The following is a 12,111-nucleotide window of genomic DNA, read 5'->3' on the forward strand; positions in this document are numbered from 1 at the left end:
GCTCAGGCATTGTGGCCCCACGCCCTGGAGTGGGGGCTGGGCCTAGCGACTGCAGCCCCAGGAACAGGACACAGAGGCAGTGCTGGGACTAGAGGGAGAGTAGCCCAGGAGACCGACCCGCGCTGCCCTGGCTGGAGCTCTCTGGCCTCCCGCTCGCTCCCTCTGATGGGCTGTCGCCCTGGTGCCGCTCACCCTAGGAGAGCCCACGCAGCTCGGAGTGGAAGGAGAAGGTGGTGCCTGGCCAGCCGCCCACGAGGACCTGCACTGGCCCCCGCCTTGTGGGGACTCGGGTTCAGACCCCCGCCTGCAGGTGAGAAGGTGACCGCACCGGCACCTGGTGGAAGCCTCGTGAGGGGCCCTGTGTGGAAGGCCCCGCTCCGCGGTGCTGGACTCCTGACCACGCAAACTGCTGAGGAATGAACAGGTGTAGTTTTAAGCGGCTACATTTTGGGGCAGTTTTACTGCAACTAACAGTAACTAACTAATACATCAACTTTGTCCTGGAAATCTATTCTTCGATGTACAAACACCCTGACATCAATGTGTGCCGCCCTGACTGGGCTGTTCTCTGTCTCCAGGGAGAGCAGGCCCCATGCCAGCCTGCCCACCCTCACCTCGACCCTCACCCTCCGGCCACTGAGCCCTGCTGGGTGGAGTCCCTGACGGTCCTCCCATCTCACGGTATCTGTCCCTGTGAACTCATCACCCCTCCAGGCTGGCTTGCTGTCCCTGGTCTGTCCCTCCATGCTGGGGACACAGGGCTGCAGGTGCTTGCTTCCAGGGCCACCCGTCACTGTTCTCCTACACCACCACTGTGCGCTGATGCTTCAGGCAGGGCTGTGGCAGCTGTTACCTCGAGTGGCCCCCGGGGCAGGCAGCGGTCAGGACCCAGGCCAGTAGCAGCAGCACCAGGACACCCACCAGGACGCTGGTGACACTGACCACCAGGATTTGGAACTGGCCCCCAGGCTTGGGCGGGTGCTGGGGTGCGGTGTGGGAGATTCCACAGCTCTCTCTGGAAGGGCACAAAGGATGAAGGTTGGGGGCAGGGTTCTCGGGGGCTGGGTCCTCGGGGGCACCCACGGGCGGGCTCCCTTCCCCTAGGGTTACCTGCCCTGCACTCCCTGACCTGAGGGGCCTTGCGGGACCTCAGCTGTGCAGTGACAGCCGTTACCTGGCCTGCTCCTCAGAGGAGTGCCCACCTGGCATACCTGCCCCATCAGGGGTCAGTCACTGTGGCCCTGAGTGGCCGTCAGAGCCCCTGCCCCCCACACCCCTGCAGCTCCTGTTCCTGCAGGGGAGGGCTGCCCACCCCCAGCCCTGTCTCGGGGGCCGCACCTGTCACCGTGAGCTCTGCGCGGGGGCTCTCTTTGATCTGCATCTTGGGGGTCAGGAAGATGGCGCCACAGAGGTAGATGCCGCTGTCATTGCGCCGGGCGGCCACCACGCTCATCTGGAAGTCGCGTCCTTTGGGCAGCTGCGTGAGGGGGAAGGGGGGTCCTGGCCAGGCTGACTGCGGTCCTTGGGGAAGGCGGCCAGCTTGTCGTCTGGTTGCTGGGGCTCGTGCGGTACCAGTTCAGCACGAAGCTCTCGGACGTGTTGGCAAAGCTGCAGGTGATGGTGGCCCCCTCGGGCACCGAGAGCCGGGCGGGGGAGAAGCTGAGGGGCCTGTCGGGGGCGTCTGAGGGGTGGAGAGGGAGCAGAGCCCAGCATGAGGGAGGGGCTGGGCAGCCAAGGAGACCCCCCAACTTCCCTCAGCCCGGTAGCCTCATGGGCGGACCCTCTGCCAGGGCCCTCGGGGCTGGCGCTCTCCTTCGACTTCACTGAGACCTGAGGCTCGGGGCTTGTCCCCAACCCTGTTTCCCCAGGAGCCTCCCCCTCCCCTCTAGGCTCCAGGCTCCCAGAGAGGGCTGTGCAGGGCCCGACCCCGCATGTCCCAGCTCTGCCCACCTGGGCCCTGACCCTTAGGTGCCCTGCCCTGGGCCCATCTGCTCTGCTCTGGGGGGCAGACGGGGGCCTGGATGCAGACCCCAGCCCGGAGGCAGTGGGTCCTCGTGGCAGGCTCAGGGCCCAGCCTCTGCCCTGCGTTCAGGACAAGTTCAGAGCTGGGACCCTGGGGACGGGAGTCGTCAGCAGGGCCATCGCGCTCCTGTGATGGCAACGGGGCCTCACAATCCCAACCCCCTGCATGAGGATGTGGTGGTGGCTGCTCTCCCGCCAAGGACGCTGCCTCGTGGACACACTCACGCGTGTGCACACACACATGCACACTGCCCACGCGTGCTCACTCACACGCACACCGCCCACGCGTGCTCACACACACGTACACTGCCCACACGTGCTCACACACGCACATACACCGACCACGCATGCTCACACACACACACACACACCACCCACGCATGCTCACACATGCACATACACAGCCTACGCATGCTCACTCACACACGCACACCGCCCACGTGTGCTCACGCCCTTTCACGCTTACCCTCACCTACTCACATGTGCTCTCTGGCACACTGAAGAAGAGGAGCCCCCATTTCGGCCCATGTGACCAGCGGTGGAGTTTCCTGCCCACAGCTGGGGGTCCTGGGAGGGCCAAAGAGCCCACACCTGCCGGCTTCACCCCCACACTGCACCTGGCTCTGCCGTGGTCCCGGATTTACACGTGGGGAAACCGAGGTGCAGGAGGAAGCGCAGGCTGAAGCTGCTGCAGACCCGAGCCGGGTGTGTGCTGGTGCCGGAGTGACAGTCAGCGGAGCAGACCCCGATGCCCCCGTGGCCCCACCGGCCCCCCAGCCGCCTGGGAAAGCGGCCTCCTCCCGGGGAGGCACCGACCAAGACTGAGAACTGAGACATCTGCCCGCGGTGCAGCGAGGTGACCTTCCTGTCCACCCCAGTCCTGTCCCCCGCTGGACCCAGGTGCTGGCCCAGCCCTGCGGTGTCAGTCCCCACTGTGCTCTCTCGGCTCCTTTCCCCGCGACGCCGGCTGGGCTTGGCCCCCAGCGCGTGGTGACAGGAAAGAGGCTGCAGCTGCCACGGCTACTACCGGTCCCTCTACTGCCTCGGGGCAGCGTGGGGACCTCTCACGGAGCAGTCACAGCTCCGAGGGGGCAGGGGGCAGCCAGCCCCAGTGCCCGTGGCCAGGCCGCCGGAGAGGCGAGTGAGCCACGCCAGGGTGGGTGTGCCCAGGACCGATGCGTGGCCGTCCCCACCGGGCACCTCGCGTGGGCAAATGAGGTGTCTGAAGTGACCCCTCTTGCTTAGGAAGGAAATCAGAGATGTCTGGAAAGTGCTGGATGACTGCGAGAGGTGAGACCAGGGAGGATCCTGGGGCGGCTCCGCCACAGCCCTGCCCGGGCCGAGGGCGAGGACCCTGGGCTCCCCACGCCCCAGCCGAGGCCCAGCCACGGCCGCACAGGCTTCCCGTGGAGCCCGCCTGGCGCCCGCTGGGCATGGGGCTGTGCGGCCTGAGCAGGGGCCCCGTGGAGGGGCCAGGCGGGACCCAGGCGGCTGTGCCGGTGGGGGGGGGTCCCTGCAGCCGTGTGGCCCTGCACACGGCCTGTCACACCCACCAGGAGGGATGGAGGTGTTGGGGAGGCCACGGTGGCCTGGGAGGGGCCAGGCCTAGGCTGGGGGTGGCCGGAGCACGTGGGGGGCTCCCCTGGCATTGAGACCCCCTGCCCCGTGGAGCCGGAGGCTGCTCTCTGACCCCACTCAGGGTCCACACGATCACCGCGGGGCCTCGGGGAGCCCTTTCTTCATTCCGACGTTGCGTGTCTGAGCCACACGCCACCGCCTGTCCCAGCACCATGGGGCCAGACCCCTCGCAGCTGCACGTCCCCCTGGGAGCCTCCTGCAGCCACACTAACACGCACCTCAGGCTGCTCCCTGCCCAGAAGATTGCTAGGACGGGGTCTCGGACCCAGTGAGGCCCCAGCCCCACGAGGGTGCCGGGTGTGCCTGCCCTTCGTTCGGGCAACCTGGAGGCTGGGAGGGACGAAGCCCCGCAGGTCTCCACTGTTCCCGAGGAAGTGAGAGGAAAAGGGTGGAGCTGGTGTCCCCAGACGTCTGCACACTCCCAATGACAGCCCTCGCCAGGGAGCACACCCCAGGACCCCACTGCTCGCCAGAACCAGGTGTGGCCTCAGACCCGCTTGGAGACCAGGGGTGGGCAGTGGACGGGACAGGACAGGCGGGAGAGGGGAGTCCGGGCAAGGAGCCTTCCAGGAAGGGAAACTGAGGAAGGCAGGCAGGCAGGGCCTGCGGAAGGGGTGGCTGGGGGGCATCTTCCACCCCCAGCCCCTCGGAAGGAGATATGGATGCGCAGGGCTTCCCTGGCCACAGAGGCCTCCCGGCACCCAGCCGCCTGGTGCCCTCAGTCTCCAGGAACCGCACTTGGGGCTGAGAACAGGCTCACGGCAGGGGTGACCACTGAGCCACCTGCGCCCAGACCTAAGGTGAGAAAGCAAGGACAGCCACTCCTTCTCAGGTTGTGGGGGCCGAGAGGAGACCCTGCCAGGTCACATGGCAATGCCGTGTCCCTGCGTGGGAGCATCAGGATGGGAAGGTGGAATGTTCCAGCACTCGAGTTGCCCACCACGGTTGTCCTCACTGGCCTGTTATCCAGCCCACAGATGCCCGGGCACCGGGGACGCCCAGGAGCACCAGTTAACATCACTAGTTGGACACAGGGAGGGGACGGAGTGGCGAAAGAGCGCGAAGACCTGTCTGCCGGTGACACCGCAGCCCAGGCCCCGCGCTCAGAGACCCACAAAGGCAGCAGAGGACGATCGGATGCTGAACCGGAGAAGGGGTGAGTGGTGCTGGCGTCCAACAGGCCGTGCCGCCTGCGAAGACCAGCACTGACACCTCGGGAACCTGGGGGCAGCGTGGCCACCACAGCAGCCGGGCCTCAGCTTCCTCTCAGCCCCTCTGGGGTCGCTTCTGCAGCCGCCGCCCAGACTGACCCTAACTCTTGCTGTTCTGAGAAGTCTCCTCCAGAGCGCAGGCAAGGCACAGAGCAGGAGAGCGCGCGAGGGTGGGGTCACACCGGGCCAGTCCTGTGACTCAGTTTCTTTTTACATCCATTGTGGCTGGCTGGGCTTTCTTTATGGCCCACGGAGCCCTGGGCACTTGCCTTCTGGAAGTTAGTACTGACAATATAAACCAGGTAGTGAAAAGATCAACCCAGTTGTGTTCCTTTTACCATTTTAGTCAAAAGGTGACTCAGTGGTCCGTTTTTCAAAACTAGTACAAATGCTCTTGACATAAATTCAGTGATGTTATCAATAGAATCACAGCTAGAGGTGGCCTCGGCTTCGGGAGCAGAATTATTCCAGGACAAGCAGGCAGGCAGTCGCCGTCCAGGGAGCTAAGCGAGTCCCCTGCCCAGAGGAGAACCAGGCCGGCTGTGCAGCACCACCAGAAAGCCCGGCACCGCTCCTGGACAGGGCCCCGGTGTCACACCAGGAGCCAGCCAGCTCATGAAGACCATTCCTGACTCTCTGCGAATGGAATTGATTTTAGATGGCAGGTGTGTCATTCCCTAGCAGGCAGTCAGCTCAGTCTGCACTTAGAAAGTCACCTAAAATAGTGGCATAGGGTCTTGCTCAGCTAGGAAAATTAGATCCTGGTTTGGGAATTAGTGGCCCTTCACCAGCCATGGCCACCTGACCAGTGCGCCCTTTGACCCTGCTCTGGGCTCTTGGTCCATTGACAGGACCTGGACAACTTCCAAGGATTTACCTTCCAGTTTTTAAGGACCGATTCGCCAGCAGTGAACAAACTTCTTCACAGAAGTTGTGTTTGTAAAACCAGGTGGCTTAAACAACAGGAGCTTCCTGTCTTCGGGCCAGCAGGCCAGACGATCAGGGCCATGTGCCCCCTGGAGGCTCCAAGGAAGGACTCTTCTTTGTCTCCAGAGTCTGGTGGCTCCCTGCATCCTGGGCTTGTGGCCGCCAGCTCCTCCTCTGCTCTGTCCTCATGGGGCCTCCTCCTGGGGTGTCTGTTATAAGGACACTTGTCACTGGATTTAGGGCCCCCATCTCAAGATCATTAACTTAATTACTTCTACAAAGACCCTATTTTAAAATAAGTTCCTATTCTGAGGTTCCTGGTGGACGCAAATTTGGGGGGCGCTATCACACCAGCTCTACCAGCGGCACAAGGAGTTGCCAGAGGGCCAGGTCCCCAATTGCCCTGCTCAGCTCCCTTCCCAGGGTCCCTGTGCACAGCTGGGAGCTCAGAGGCCCCCGCAGGAGGCTGGATCTGGAGGGTGCCCATTCCCCTGCCCTCTGCTCACACCTGAGCTGGCTGGGCCAGACCCACTCCCTGCCTGTCAGGTTCTGGACTCTGTGGCTGGTCTTGCACCTCCTGAGAGAGACAGAGACAGGAGAGTGAGAGAGACAGAGACAGAGAGAGACAGAGAGCAGGGGAGATAAAGAGGCAGAGATGGACACACAGGCAGAGGAGGGAGGGGGCAAGTAGGAGGTGTGGCCACCTGGGTGGCACAGCGACACCACGTAACATCTTGGGAGTGCCACCTGCCCTGGAGCTCCGTGGATGGAACTGACTCAGTTTTACCAAAGGATGGTCATGGAGGCCCACTCTCCTCCCCAACCATGTGAACCTGGTAGGAAGTCCCAGGGCCTTCCTGAACCAGCAGGATCTACACAGCCAGGTGTAGGGCAGGCCCTGGTGGGACCAAGCCTCCCAGGGAAGCCCTGAGAGGGGACCTGGGGGACCTGTGTCCACACCTGTCCTACCCCTCCGCCCTCTGCAGCAGTGTGTGTGGGGGGGCAGCTCTCCCTCCTGGAAGCCTCTCTGGCTGACCAGGCCCTGGGCTACTGCTTTGGGCCAGGAGGGTGTCAGGACGCTGACTTGGCAGCGGGGTGGGGTGTGGCTGTGGGGTGCAGAAGTCTCAGGGACACAGGGCTCCTGGGCAGCTCCCTGTGCCCAATCCACAGGTATGGGACTGTGCAGGGGCTAAGGGGCTCCTGCCCACCCCCCGGGCCCTGCAGGCCCCTCTCTGTCCCTCCTGCATAGTCTGACTCCCCCCTCAGCGTTCACCCCCTCCCCCGCCAGGGGGCTCCGGGGTTTGGAGTTTCATTCCAGGTGGCCTGGGGCTGCTGGCAGTCGGTGGTCTGTCATGCTCGGCCACAACAACACCTGGACGTCTATTCAGCCTCTCCCTGGAGAAGCAGCACCATTCTCACCCTCCCCCTCCGCACAGCCAAGGCAGGACCAGCCCATCGGACACCACCACCCAGCCCACAGCACACCTGACCCTGGCCCTGGGGTTTGGCTGCCCGCAGCCTCGGGCCTGCTGAGCCCCTCCCGGGGTCCTGGCCCAGGGCAGGCTCTGTCTTCAAGCGGCAGTTCCAGGGCCCTCTCACTGGAGCCACATGGGGATCGAGCAGCCAGATGCCAGAACAGGGGCCTCTCGACCTGGTTCCTGTTTGGGGCACAGAACCACCCAGCTCAGCGCCTCGCCTGCCTGGTCCCAGCCCTGCCGGTGTTCCTGGGCCTCCCCAACATGCCCCATCATTTTGTTTGGAGTGGGCAGCTGCTGGGGGTTGGGGGGCTGAGGCAATATGGCAGTGATCAAAGCTCCTGCTTGTGAGCACCTTGCGAAGCACCTCAAAATCCACCAGGGACACAAAAGCCAAACTCAGGAGACGCTCGAGACACACGTGGGGGCCTCGGACCCTGGTAGACGGGGACTTAGTGGGAATTGGCTGGCCACAGGGTAGACAGTTGACCCTCAACATCGGAAGGCGCAGAGTACAAGCAGTAGACTCACAGCAGGCCAACAGCCCCCCACGTGCCGGGGCTGCGAGCTGGCCCGACGCCTGCCAGCCTCAAGATGCCCAGGCCTCTGGGAAGGAAGAGGTAGATAGGTAGCTTCTCAGAGGAAGCTACCTATGCTAGAGCGCCGGCCTGGCCAAGCAGGGTCCTGGCGGGAAGCAGCAGAGGTGTTGGGGAGCAAGGGGAAGTGGCCCCTGGGACGTTCCAAAGTCCAGCCAAGGACACCGGCAGGAGGCAGTGGGGAGCTGTGCGGGTTGCAGGCAGGGGTGCCACGTGGCAGAGGAAGCTGGCACAGCTGGCAGCTTTCAAGCTGTATCGCAAAAGGCCACCAGCAGGGGTCCCAGTGGGGACTCAGGGTCTCTGGCCTTGAGCAAGGATTCTCAGCCAGGGTGCGGTGGCTCCCCAGTGTCCCAGGCGGCTGGAGGATGGGCCCTTTGATGTGCGGGAGCTGGGCAGCCTCTGCCAGGCACCACGACCATGCAGCCCACTGCCAAGCGGGCGAGGTCCGTGCGCTCGGGGCTCCAGTAGCTCCCATGCGGCCGGCCCGGGCAAGGATGAGCTGCAGCCTGAGCGGGAGGTCTGGGGAGGGTGCAGGGCGGGGCCGGGCTGGCCTGCGGGTATGGACAGCTGGGGGAAAGTCTGTGGGACCCCTGCGTGTCGGAAACAGAAGTTCTCTAAAAAGGAGTCTGGAGGAAAGAGAGTCATTCCAGAGACCCCGCATTCCGTGTGATAGGGTGGCCGTTCCAGAGAGCACAGGGAAGGCACAGGTGACACAGCGTAAGTTCCTGCCCAGGCTACAGTCAGGTTCATTATACAAATGAAGGATTCACTGGCTTGGTCTGATTGGTCAGTGCGGCTGAGTCCTGATTGATCAATACAGATGAATCTAATTGCTCAATGCAGCTGAGTCTCATTGGTCACTGTGGCTTACTTCTAATTGCTCAATGCAGCTGATTCTGACTGATCAATGCAGTTGAGTCTGATTGGTTAGCTTGGCTGAGTCCTGATTGGTCAAGGCAGCTGAGTCGGATTGAACAGTGAGGCTGAGTACTGATTGGCCAGTGCAGCTGAGTTTGATTGGTCAATGAGGCTACGTCCTCATTGGTCAGTGCAGCTGAGTCCTGATTGGTCACTGCAGCTGAATCCTGATTGGTCAGTGTGGCTGAATCTGATTAGTCAGGGCAGGTGAGTCCTGACTGGTCCACTCAGCTGAGTCTGATTGGTCAGTGTGGCTGAGTCTGATTGGTCAATGTGGCTGAGCCTGATTGGTCAGTGCGACTGAATCCTGATTGGTCAATGTGGCTTAGGCTGAGTGGTCAGTGCAGCTGAGTCTTGCTTGGTCAGTGCACCTGAATGTGATTGGTCAGTGCGGCTGTGTCCTTATATGTCAGTGCAGCTGAATCCTGATTGGTCAGTGTGGCTCAATCTGGTCAGTGCTGCTGAATCCTGATAGGTCAATGTGGCTGAATCTGGTCAGGGTGGCTGAGTCCTGATTGGTCAATGGAGATGAGTATGATTGGTCAGTGTGGCTGAGTCCTGATTGGTCAACATGGCTGAGTCTGATTGGTCATTTTGGCTCCATCCTGATTGGTCAATTTGGGGGAGACTGATTGGTCAGTATGGCCGAATCCTGATTGGTCAATGTGGCTGACGCTGATTGCTCACGGCAGTTGAGTCTTGATTGGTGAGTGCAGCTGAATCTGATTGGTCAGTGCGGCTTAGTCCTGATTTGTCAGTGGAGCTGAATCCTGATTGGTCAATGTGGCTGACTCTGGTCAATGCTGCTGAATCCTGATTGGGTAGTGTGGCTGAATCTGATTGGTCTGGGCAGCTGTGTCCTGATTGGTCAATGTGGCTGAGTTGTGACTGGTCAGTGTGGCTGAATCTCATTGGTCAGGGCGGCTGTGTCCTGATTGGTCAATGCAGCTTAATCTAATTGGTCAGTGGAGCTGAGTCCTGATCGGTCAGTGTGGCTGAATCTGGTCAGTGGCTGAATCTGATTAGTCAGGACGACGGAGTCCTGTTTGGTCAAGGTGGCTGAGTCCTGAGTGGTCAATGTGGCTGAGTCCTGAGTGGTCAACTTGGCTGAGTCCTGCTTGGTCAGTGTGGCTGAGTCCTGACTGGTCAACACGCCTGAGTCTGATTGGTCAGTGTGGCTCAGTCCTGATCGGTCAACGAGGCTGAGTCTGATTGGTCAATTTAGCTGAGACTGATTGGTCAGTGCGACTGAATCCTGATTGGTCAATGTGGCTGAAGCGGATTAGTCAGTGCGGCTGAGTCTTGATTGGTCAGTGCACCTGAATGATATTGGTCAGCGCGGCTGAGTCCAGATTGGTCAACGTAGCTGAATCTGATTCGTCAATGGGGGCAGGGGCGGGGCCGGAGGCGGACACGGGAGGGAAGTGCGGGCGGGGACGGGGCACCCCGCGGTCCAGGGCGGGCTGCCGGCTTCTCCGCCCGATGGGCGACTCGGCTGAAGCCTGACACTCCCCGCGAGCAGCATCGTGACGGTCGTTGTAATGAGTCGCTGAAAGTCGCTGGCCGAAACAGATCATGCAGCGTGTGCTCGTGGTCCGCGGGGACAGCGCTAACACGCACTGGCTATTCTGGTCGTCCTTGTGGGGAAACTGAGGCACAGAAACCAGTGAAAAGGCCAAAGCAGGCCTGGGACTCAAAGCATGGACAGCAGAAACCAAAGCTGGGCCTGAGCCCTCACCCAGCCCTCGCCTGACCCTCGTCCGCTCTGAATGTCAGGTTAGACCCACCTAAATGTGACGCAGCAATAACTGCTGTTGACGACTGAACGGACAGACACTTTGAATGTCAAAGTCTCAGGTAAGAGTAAAGGCAGACACCTTTTTTAAACGCAATTACTATTAGTTTAGCCAACGTTGAGGGGACTCAAAGTGGTGAGCAAGTGCCTGATTTTAGGTAAATTTCCTAGTGACGGGGGATCAGCCTGCTCAGGATCAGCCAAGTCCACCCAGAGCTTGAGACAGAGCCTGGGCTTTGGGTGCCTTGGCCGGGTCTGGCGAGAACTTCGATCACAGGTTCTGTCACTGCTGGGGACAAGAGCCAGTGCAGCCCTAAATGCCCACGTGTGTGCCCGTTGCAGGGCTGGAGTCAGGGCCAGGTTGGTACCCCTGTACCCTGGGGATGGGATCCGTGCTGGCCCTGTGGTCATTCAGGTGGTGAGGCAGGCACTGGCCTGGGACAGTGCCTCCCACCTCCCGGGAGCGTGCAGCCCACCCTGGTTGGTAGGGGCTGCTCCATCTGCAGTGTTCGCTGAGGGGGGCAGAGGCCAAAGAAGTCCTTGCGGGGAGCGGGGTGGGCAGAGCTTTGGCCTGATCCCTGCCACAGGCTGGCTGGAGGTCCCTTGCCTAAGAGAACTGAGGGCCACAGCCCCTGGGCCAGAGGCCTGGCTGCAGCGGAGGTGCAGGGATTTCCTTCCCCGGGCTGCTTGAGGCCTGGAGACTCTGCACCTCTGTGCAGGAGACCAAGAGGGGCTGGGACTCGGGCGCCCCCAGCCTGCTTCCTTGGTCTTGGAGGAGTGTCTCCATCTGTTATGGCAACTGTCCCAGTTTGTCTGGGACCTTTGGTGCTACACTGGGGGCTTTCCCCTGTTGCCTCATGTTCTGCAACACACTTAGAAGCAGCTACTGACCGCCTACACTTGACTACAGATGTAACTGTAGGTGACAATTTTAGTATTTTGCCACTATTTGCCAGTCCTGTGGGCAACGAGCACCCAGGACCTCGGGAAGCAGAGTGTGAATGCCCTCCAGGTCGGAGCAGAGAAGCTATTCCAGACACCGAGAGGTGATTCAGAGAGCCTGTGCCTGGGGTCCTGCCCCAGGACCAGCCGTGTGTGTGTCCAGGGGCAGTCAGGGAGCGCAGCGAGGGTTGTGGATGTGGGGTTGGCACAGGACTTCCGCCCACAGGGTGGGGCAACTGCAGCCTTTACAGCAGGCTGGGGTTGCTGGGGTCACCAACGCTAACCAGGCCTGACCCTGCTTAGCGTCCGAGATGAGCCAAGACCGGGCGCGTTCAGGGTAGTACGGCCGTGGACAAGGAAGAAAAGGTGGTGCAGTGCTGGGGAGAGTGAGGGCACCCTGGGGCCCACATCGGAGAGCAAAAGGACGTCACCGCTCTTCTGCCCGAGGTGGCCTTGGTGGGGGCAAGTGGAAAATGACTTTTTCACACCGAGTTGTAACCCAAGCTGATTTCCAGACCCAGAGCCCACCCAGGGAAGGGGGACCAGGGTCCCGCAGCAGTTCCTGCAAGGACAGCGCGAGGTGACTG

At 61.6% G+C, this 12,111-nt stretch overlaps 1 pseudogene; it reads right to left on the reverse strand.

The window, feature by feature from the left end:
- Positions 1-849: 849 nt before the first annotated feature.
- LOC138399131 (programmed cell death protein 1-like) lies at positions 850-3,814 on the reverse strand (annotated as a pseudogene).
- Between the last annotated feature and the right edge of the window lie 8,297 nt (positions 3,815-12,111).

This window comes from Eulemur rufifrons, chromosome 18 (assembly GCF_041146395.1).
Source record: "Eulemur rufifrons isolate Redbay chromosome 18, OSU_ERuf_1, whole genome shotgun sequence".
Lineage (NCBI taxonomy): Eukaryota > Metazoa > Chordata > Mammalia > Primates > Lemuridae > Eulemur > Eulemur rufifrons.